Genomic DNA, 10,681 nt, shown 5'->3' with positions numbered 1-10,681 from the left:
TATTTTTTGCTGTGGAGATGTGCAAGTCATTCTGAGATGAGCTTCGAGTCCTGAGTTAAGAAGCTTAATTAGACAATGTACATAACAATTATTAATGACAAGTCTTAAACTATTACACCTTTACTTTCCAGGAACTGGGGAGCCAGCATTGTGGAGATGTGGTTGGCTGAGATAACTACAACTTGAATTAGAGATCCATCCTCCATTTGCATGCCACATCTGCTATAATAGAGTTATATAAGTGAATTAACAAAGGCTGATCCTACAACTGTCTCCATGCTGTACACTATGAACCATTGCTGAACAGAGGGCAAACAGGTGATGGCCTCTTTGCCTCTGGTTGGAAAACATGTTGGCCCAAAGAAGGAGCATACTGCTCAAAGGAAGTGTGGAAGTGATGAAAGCAATGGTCTGACTACAACAGGTCTTATAGGCAATGTATCTGAGAAAGCTTCTGATATGTTAATCAGGCAGTGATTTGCAAAATGAGATTTGGTTTTAAGCTAGTTGAGAGTTCAATGAGCTTCAGGAAAGTTGCAAGCATTCGGCTTTTGTGAATATAAAGAATCAGAATCTGCTCTGAGTGCATTAAGCTCATTGCGAGGACTTCAAGTGGGAGAGAAAAAAGCTGGTTGTATAAGTAGATGCAAAGACAAAAGCCCAGCTGGAAGAATGGAAGGCTAAAATGAAAGGAGTCAATGGACATACCAAAACAGAGGCTTTGTCAGATGATGATGTGAATGTGGAAACCAAGAGAATTCAGATTGTAAAGGGAACAATGGAAGCATTATTAAGAGAATAATCCAGTGAACTGAATGCACCTTTCCAAGATAAAGATGCAAAAAAAATAGAAAGTGGAAAAAAAGGAAAAGAAAGAGGAGGATGACATGTGTGCTATGAAAATGGAAAAGGATATTAGGAAATATCATCTAAAAATTAGCCAATTAGCAAATTCAGAGATACACAGAAGAAACCAGAAGGAAAAACGAAAAGCTGAAAAGGAGAGGAGAGATAGAAAGAACATGAGTAAGAAAGAGAAAGAAAATGAGTTGGAACGAGAGTGATCAGGAAAAGGACCGTGAGTAAGATTGTGAGAGAACCAAGAATGAGGAAAGGGAGTACGATTGAGAAAGGAATTGAGGATAAAGAGAAGGAAGCTGGGACCAGAAAATAAGCAAAGTTTGAAATAGATTCAGAAAGAAAAGCCAAGGAAAGGAGGAGAAATGTGGCCAAGGCTGTCAGAACCACTTCCTGCCGTCCTAAAGTCAACTCCTACAACAACCACAGAGGAGGTCACAGAACCTGAGATTGTTTCACAGACCCAGATCTCAGTTGCCATGCAGAGAAATCCCCCTTGTCACAAAGATATTATCTCAATGAGCAAGAAATCCCCGACAGTGATCAAATCTTTAGGTTTGAAAAGGACAATTTAAATTTAGCATGATGTGGATGTTTATATAGTGGTAGTATACTGTGTATATAAGTTGAGATGCATTCTATATTGAGTTGAAATTTATATCACAGTAGGGAGGAGTGTTGTGTATTTAATATTTCAATGATATTTTAAATATATTTGATTAAGCATTCTTTGCTGTTTACATAATGCATTATGGGTTATATTTAAAAGTACGCAAATGACATACGTCATCACACTGCCGTGTCATGCGTGCATGCCTTGCTTAAAGTAAAACTAAGTTAGACTCGTATTTCAGACTCTCTAGCTTTTCTTTTAAATTAGTTTAATGATTTGAAGTTACAAAACATAACAAGCAATGGGGGAAGTATCATTAAGGCTCATAGCCCCTTCAGATGTGAGAATTGTAAAGAAAAGTATATTTTAAGTTGTTGGGTGGGGGGGGTGAAGGTGGAGAGAATGAAGGAAACATCTGATAGTCTGATTGTCAAGCGTGAAACTGGTAAACGTGAGCTGTGTGGTTTTAGTAGAGCTCTGAAAAGTAGGTTAATAATGAAGCAAATGGCTGTAAAGTCTGAACCTATTCAATCTTATAATTCAGGTCTTCCAGATCCAGCAGCCTTCTTGGAAACTTCCTCTGTAGTCTTTTAATCTTATTTTGCCTGGATTGGGGAGCTTACCTTATGAGAATAGGTTGAGTGTACTTGGCCTTATTTCCTTGAAGCAATGGAGGATGAGAGGTGACCTGATAGAGGTGTATAAGATGATGAGAGGCATTGATTGTGTGGTTAGTTTGAGGCTTTTTCCCAGGGCTGAAATGACTAGCACGAGAGGGCACAGTTTTAAGGTGCTTAAAGGTAGGTACAAAGGAGATGTCAGGGGTAAGTTTTTTTTTATGCAGAGAGTGGTGAGTGCGTGGAATGGGCTGCCGACGACAGTGGTGAACGCGGATTCGATAGGGTCTTTTTAAGAGACTCCTGGACAGCTACATAGAGCTCAGAAAAATAGAGAGCTATGGGTAACCCTAGGTAATTTCTATATTATGGGCACATTCAGCACAGCTTTGTGGGCTGAAGGACCCGTATTGTGCTGTAGGTTTTCGATGTTTATCTACATTTCTCCTGTAGGTAGGTGACCAAAACTGTGCACAATACTCCAAATTAGACTTCACCAATGTCTTACACAATTTCAACATAAGCTCCCATCTTTCCAAACAGGTGATTATATTGCAAATGTAACAGAGTATTAGTCTCTCAATTTCAATTCAATTAATGATAGAAACATTGATCTCTCTGGTCCATAAACCCATGGACACAATCTCATTATTCCATTTTTGCCAATATTTATTTATTTTTGTAATTTATATTAATTTTAAGTTTACACTTTGCTGCTGTAAAACAATTGATTTAATGTCATGAATCAGTGATAACAAATTGAATTCCATTCTAAATAAAATTAACTTGGCTTCTATTTTCTTCCTTTGCATAATTTGGATAATTTTTTTTATACACATACTTCAAGACAACTTGTTTGTGTCTTTGAGTATTTAAACTCCCCATATCTGCAGCTTCTTCACTCTACACAGGAGTATCACCTGTATCCTCACTTTATTAAAGTAAAGAATCAAGAAATAGAAGCAGGTGAATGACATTTGGTCCCCCGTGTCCATTCCATTAATAAGATCATGATTGGTTTCAAGCCTCAGCAAACCTCAATTTCTAAATTTCCATTTATTTTCATTTCATTAATATATAAAAATCTAGTGATCTGTTTTGAAATAGTAACAGCCGCTGCAGTCTTTTGAGGCAGAAAATTTCAAAGGTTCACAATCCTCTAATTCTTGAGTAGCTGAGTCTTCATTCTGAGACTATTGCTGGTTCTAAACATCCCAGCTCAGCAAACATCAACTCTATATCTATCTTGTCAAGTCCCATGAGAATTTTACCCGTATCAAATAGAGACCAGCACAGCTTGGTAAGTGATTTGCCCTGACTCTAAGTTTGTCTGAAACAATAGTCATCGTCCTCGAGCACTACTGCACAGAAACCGGCCTTTTGGCCCATCTAGCCTATGCCAAACTCTTATTCTGCCCAGTTCCATTCACCTGCACCTGGCTCATAGATCTACATATCCCTCCCATCCATGTGCTTTCCTAAACTTCTATTAAATATTGCAATCAATCCTGCATCCACTACTTCCACTGGCAGCTTATTTCACATTCACACTATCTTGAGTGAAGAAGTTTTTTTCAGGAGCTCTTAAATATTTCACCTTTCACCTTTAACCTATGACCCCTTTCTGGTCTCCCCAAACCCTAGGGTAAAAATCTGACTTATCTACACCCCTCATAATTTTGTTTACCTCTGTCAAACCTTCCCTCATTCTCCTTCAACCAAGTAATAAAATCCTGACCTGTTTATTCTTTCCCTCTCACACAGATCCTCAAGTCGTGGCAACATCCTTATATATTTTCTTGATACTCTTTGAATCTTACTGATACCTTTCCTGTAGGAGGGTGACCAAAACTGCACACATCACTCAAAATTTGGCTTCATCAATGTTTTATACAACCCCAATATAACATCCTATCTCCTTCTCTCAGTGCTGTGATTTACGAAGGCAATGTGCCTAAAGGTCTTTTTATGATCCTATCTACCTGTGACACCAGTTTCAAGGAATTATGGATCTACATTCCTAGATCCCTTTGTTCCACTGTACTCCTCAGCGTCCTACCCTTCACTTTGTATAGCCTACCCTGTTTTGTCCTTCTGAAGTGCAACACCTCACACTTGTCTGCATTAAATTCCATCTCCCATTTATTGGCCCATTGTTCCAGCAGGTCCAGGTCCTGCTACACACATCAAAGTTGCTGGTGAATGCAGCAGGCCAGGCAGCATCTCTAGGAATAGGTACAGTCGACGTTTCAAGCCGAGACCGTTCGTCAGGACTGGAGGGTTGAAGATGAGAGAAGGGGTCATTGGTGGGGGTGGAAGAGTCCTTGCCGAAGAAGTAGGCTCGGAGACGGAGACGGCGGAAGAAGAGTTCCGCATCGTGGCGAACACAGAACTCGCTGAGGTGTGGGCGAAGGGGGACAAAGGTGAGGCCCTTATTGCGGACAGAGCGTTCTGCCTCCGACAGTTGAAGGTCTGAGGGGATGGTAAAGACCCGGCACGGATGAGCTGGAATCAGAGGGGGGAGGCTGGGGGTGTCAATGGAGAGGGGAGGGTTGGGGTGAGAGGAAGATGGAGCCTCTGAGGACCCAGGAGCTGACGATGGGATCTGAAGGAGACGGGATTGCAGAGTATTGGTGGGGGAAGGGGAGACGGGAGTCACAATAGCAGCACATAAAGACACGGCCTGGAGTTCAAGGCTGGAGTCGCAGTTGGTGGTTGCGCAATCGCTTTGAAGGTGCCCATGGTCGTTGCTGGAGTCCGGATTTTGAATATGCCCTGAGGTGTTGGAGCCGGCGAGATCAATGGCAGGGGCCGCAATCTGAAGTTCATGCCTGCTAGTTTCATGGCCAGCGGGCTCTGGAGTCCGTAGATATAGAATCTTGCGATCTTTGCCTAACATGACAAAGTCAAAAAAACGGCGATTGCAGGTGTGAATCCGACAGAGGATGAAATAACGGGTAGGACCATTACAGACGGTGAAGAAAGTGTCCCGAAGGTGTGCAAGGGTCTGGGATAGGGACACCAAACAACTCCTCATGGCGGAGAGGGTCGCCTTCAGAGCTTGACGGGAGAAGCGACGAGAGGCAGAGTCAATAAAATGTGAGTACCTGGGATCCTCAGAAGGTCCAAATTGAGAGGCTCGGAAACGAATCCTAAAGCCAACTGGAGTAAGTTGGCGATGGAGGCACGTTCCAAGAAAGGATATATGGCTGTGATAGCGAGTCTGAGTCAAAATGTGGTTGAAAAGTTGAAGAGCCGAAGAAATTACAGATGGGGAGCAGTGAAAGATGGTTTCACTGAACTCCGTCGAAGAGAAGATTTAAACTTCTTCAGTGTAGGCATCACCGGAAGAGGCTTCGCAGTAGTGAATTTTAAAAACGCAAACAACAGGAATTCTGCAGATGCTGGAAATTCAAGTAACCCACATCAAAGTTGCTGGTGAACACAGCAGGCCAGGCAGCATCTCTAGGAAGAGGTACAGTCGACGTTTCAGGCCGCGACCCTTCGTCCTGCTGTAGGCTTTGATAGTCTTCCTTGCTATCAACTACACCTCCAATTTTTGTATCATCTGCAGATTTGCTGATTCAGGGCACCACATTATCAAACAACTATTATTAATATAGTAGAGATTATAAAGAAACAATGGACCCAGCACTGATCCCTGCAGCACACCTCTAGTCAAAGATCTCCAGTCAAAGAGGCAACTATCTACCACCACTCTGACTTTTCCTGCTAAGCCAATTTTGAATCAAATTTACTACTTCATCCTAAAGTAACTTTACGAGTGAATCTTTGTTTTGTTTTAATCATGCTTCTTCAATCATAGTGCCCTGAATTATTGATTCCAGTCACAACACAATTATTATGTGCACTTTAGCTATCATATTCCCATCATTGTAATTAACATTTTTAATCACATTTTTGTAAATTATTGATAATTCTTCATATTGCAAATATTAGTTCAATCACACCAAAATGAATAGTTGTATTTCATTTTGATGTCTCTGTCATTTGAGCTCAGCTAAATTATTCCACTTAGCTTTTTCATTCTCTACTCAACAGAAATGGCATAGGATAGGTGGGGATTAATTAATTGAAACTCAAGAGACTGCAAATGCAGTAATCTGGAGTGAAATACAAACTACTGGATGATGCAGCATGTCTAAAAATAAGTGAGTGTTGAAGTGTTCATGCCAAATTTCTTGTCTCCTGGGGAAGTAGAAATGCTGATGCGTTTTCTTGTCCATAGTGTCTGCAGTTTAAGCAGGACAATTTAGTGGTGATGTTCACTCATTGGAACTTGAAGCATTCAAAGCTCTCACCCTCATCACTGTTAATGTAAACAGGATCATGGGCACTACCAACCCTTCCTGAAGTCAATGACCAGTTCTTTTGATTTGCTAACGTTAAGGGAAAGGTTGCTGTCATGACCTCATATCACTTGGCTCCCTGTCTCTTTCCTGTATTCTGACTCAGTTATTTGAGATTTGGTCCATTATGATGGTTTCGTCTGTAGATGAAGTTAGCGCAGAATGTGGCCACATGGTTGTGAGTAGAGTAGAGGCTGCGGATACAGCCTTGTGGAGCACCAGGGCTGAAGAGAATCATGGCAGAGGTGTTGCTGCTATTCCTTACTGGTTATGGTCTGTTGTTCAGGAAGTCAAAGATCCAGCTGCAAAGGGAGGTGATGAGTCCCAGATCCAGAGGTCTGGTGTTGTTTACTTTTAAATATAGTATTGAAGTGTTTAATAAATAAACAATAGTCAAATATAGGTGCCTTTACCCTTCAGATGAACGAAGAGCCAGAGAGATGACATTCTCCATGGACCTGTTTTGGTGGTAGTGCAGTGGGAGGCTGGTGGTGATGTGCGCCATGATCCGATTTCAAGGCATTTCATGATGGTTGATGTCAGAGCCACTGTCATTAAAGCATATTACCTTATTTTACTTAGATGTCAGGTTTTTGATGGAATATCAGAAACATTATCTGGAAAATATATATCAAAGTTCAAAATTAAAGTTCAAAGTACATTAATTACCAAAGTATGTATACATTATACAACCAGGAGAAGGTCTGCAGATGCTGGAAATCTGGGTAACACACATAAAATGCTGGAGAAACTCGGCAGGCCAGGCAGCATCTTGGAAAGAGTCCTGCTGAAGGGGTTCAGCCTGAAGCGTCAACTGTACTCTTTTCTTAGTTGGTGCCTGGCCTGCTGAGTTCCTCCAGCATTTTGTATGTGTTGCATACATGATACAACTTTGAGATTCAGATTCATCCCCCTAACAGGCTGCCACAAAACAAAGGAACCCAAAAGAACCCATAAAAGGGTTGTCAAACACCCCAATATGCAGAGAAAAGAGGAAAAAAAAACATGCAAGCAATAACCACAAGTTAATAGTGTTGTGAACAGAAGTCCACAAAGAGTCCAAGACCCACAGTTCAATACAGAGCTAAGTTAACGACACAAAGCAGTGAGCTGAACTGCCCCGTCCCTTACCTCAGGCCCCAACACCCTAACTTTTTCAATCTGGCATGGCACGTAAATCATCGCCCAAACATTCAGTTCAGTCACCTCGATATGTTTTGGTACCCAGACCCCACTGCCTCAATTTGACCTGTACCCGACCTTTTGATTCGACTAATATAACTAGTGCAGTGTAAGTACTAATGGTTAAAATGAGGTAAGATGTTAAGAGGCTAAATTGTATTGTGTATCTCCATGTGCTTGCATGTACTATAATGGTTAGTTTAATACGAGGGGAGGTATGAATGTACAAAATCACTTGGCGTTCTTTAGTTTCAACAGGGAATGACAACAGTATGCCTGTCAGTTTGAAAAGGAGGTCATGAGCTGAATGTTCTCATTTGCCTGGCCAAGAGTTGATAACAGCTATTTTACAGTTTTCTCGACTGAGCAGACAGTTGATAACAGTTTGTTATTCAGTCAAGCATGAATTAAATGCTTTGAGAAAGCCTGGTACTCTGAATCCAGGTCCACAGATACTTTAGTTAAAAGACATCAGGCAGATCAGTAGATTAGTCATGGTTGAGTATATATGACGTTCCACCATACTGTGGAGCAGCTATGAACTAACACATACTGATCAGGTGGTTAATTGCAACATATGGTAAGTATGTTCATGAGAAGAAGTGAAAGTTCTTGCCAGCCTTTTGCCTAGCAGACCATTAGTTATTTTTATTTATTTGTTCATGCAATTTAGACATTGATTGCAATATTGGCAGTTATTGTCCATCTCTAATTGGCACTGAGTCTGGATTCACATATAGACTAGACCAAAAGATTTTCCTTCCTAATATCACTGGTGTTTCAGATAGGGTTTTTCTTCTAACAATTGAGTAGTTGCATGCCTATCATTCAAGATGTATGTAATTACTTGAATGTACATTCCTCTGTTGCCAACATGGGATTTGAATTTATGTCTATGGATCGATGGTCCACAGCTTTACCTTGTTGAGTAACATAACAACTGTGCTAGTAATGAATACATGAATCAGGAATAGGAGTACAATACTCAGATCTTGAGCCACTTTTGCTATTTAAAATGACCACAACTTCTCTAATTCTAACTTGGGCTCATAGTTGCATCTGCCCATGTTCATCCTTCATTACCTTATCTGGAATCTCTTCACCTCTGCATTAAATATCATGCACTACACACAGATCATTCTGCCTCTCCATGCTCCAGTGTTTCACTATTCACATAATACGTTTGCTTTATGTTTTAAAGGCAAAATGGTCAATTTACCACTCTCTATTATCCTCACGTGGTCGAACTTATGCACTTACAGTTAACATCTCTATATTCCTTTGTAGCCTATTATGTCAACTTCACAATGGAGTTTTCTCACTAGTTTTTATGTCATCAGAATATTTAGGAAATGTACCTTTGGTGCCTTCATCCTAATGACATAAATTTTTTAAAATGCTGAGGTCCAGCATTACACCCTGTGGCCCATTGTTAGAGGTATCCTTTCAAATAGGAAAAGGCACATTTATGGCTTTTCCCTGTCTCCTGTTGTTCAACCAATCCTCTATTCACTTAATGCATAACTCATGTACATGAGCTTTGATATATCACAGTAACCTTTGATATGGCATCTTGTCAAATGTTTTCCAGAAACCAGATGAAGGGTCTCAATCTGAAATATCAACTGTCCATTTCCCTCCACAGATGCTGCCTAAAGCTTTGAGTTCCTTTGGCAATTTATTTTAATTTTAACTACTTCAATAAATTGGGCAAGTGTTTCCATCCCACAAAACAAATATAACTTTTCCCTGATGAACATGTTTTTTGTTCTGAACTGTTTTAACTGTAGGAGACCCGTGATATATATACTCAGCATGGCATTAGGAGGAGAGTGTGGTATTTCATTGATTCTATTGTCTTTCTTGGATTTACTATGCATGCCCAGACAAAAACGAATCTTAGGGTCAGTAATATATTGACTTTGAGCCTTGAATGCTGAACTTTTGAAATCAATGCTGGAAAATTTCTAAGAAGTTTAATGATGAACCACTGTACATTTTACATAGTACTACCTTAGTGTTGTGTCTTCACTATCACTAGAAAAATATGTCTCTTGAATCACCTTTCACTTCAACCTGTTTAATGCAAAGCTCATTCTCTGATTTGCTTCAGTGGATCATCTGGTAAAGACTTTTGGGTCCATATGCAATCCCCAACTATGTTCTGTGCTAAATAGCTGAGATTGCCAAGTGAAATTAATGTGGGTTGGATAGTTTCTGAACTGTTTTACCAGTAGGCCTGTGTATTAACTCTACCTCAATGGGAACACAGTGAAAAAGAGTAGGGGGAAGGATTGGAGCAATGATACGGCGTTATTTGATCTCAGTCTGCATTGGGATTGGGCAACTGGTAGATCAATTACTGATGATCACAGCTTGCATTTCATCACATACAGATGTAAAGTAGTAAGGAATCTCTGAGGGCAGATAAATTTGAGAATGATTTGCTACTGTCCTTTTTGGTTGATGCTCAAGAGGACCTCATCCTTTTTGTGGTTTGCAGGCTTGCGTGCCTCAATGACCCAGAGAGCAATGCTGGCTGGAGTCAGGGTTTTATGCTTTTGCTCTTGATAGTCACCCATGTCAAATAGAATGAAGAGCAGAGACCAGACCAAGAGTGGTGCAACAGTCCTCCAGCTTCTGGGGTTCTGCTTAGGGCTAGCAAACCTGACTGGCCAAATGAAATTGCTATGGAAACAGCAATGAAGAATCCTACATCTGAGTGTGATGGTATTCCTGAGTCTCCACCTGGGAGATGCATGACTGACAGTAGTGAAAACCAAGAGGAAGCCACTGACACAATGAAGGAAGCCCTGAATACTGCTAGGGATGGAGGACCTTCATTGTTCTCTACATGCCTACAGTGTAACAGGTAGGCAGTAAGTAACTAAGTAAGCTATGTACTTTTCCCTTATAATGTGATGGAGTTTCTAATCCAATACGTTGAGTTTGTAGCTCCTTGATCTTTTGCTTATTCTCATCAAACTAGTCCTTGTGCTATTGCTGGTGCTGATTGTGAGGGACATCAGAGCAGTCAAACG

General features: G+C 40.7%; 1 pseudogene; it reads left to right on the top strand.

The window, feature by feature from the left end:
• Positions 1 to 321: 321 nt before the first annotated feature.
• LOC134347187 (RNA-binding protein 25-like) lies at positions 322 to 2,663 on the top strand (annotated as a pseudogene).
• The last annotated feature ends 8,018 nt before the right edge of the window (positions 2,664 to 10,681 follow it).

This window comes from Mobula hypostoma, chromosome 1 (assembly GCF_963921235.1).
Source record: "Mobula hypostoma chromosome 1, sMobHyp1.1, whole genome shotgun sequence".
NCBI lineage: Eukaryota > Metazoa > Chordata > Chondrichthyes > Myliobatiformes > Myliobatidae > Mobula > Mobula hypostoma.
The sequence above is the reverse complement of the archived record's forward strand: the minus strand, read 5'-3'. Positions and strand labels throughout refer to the sequence as shown.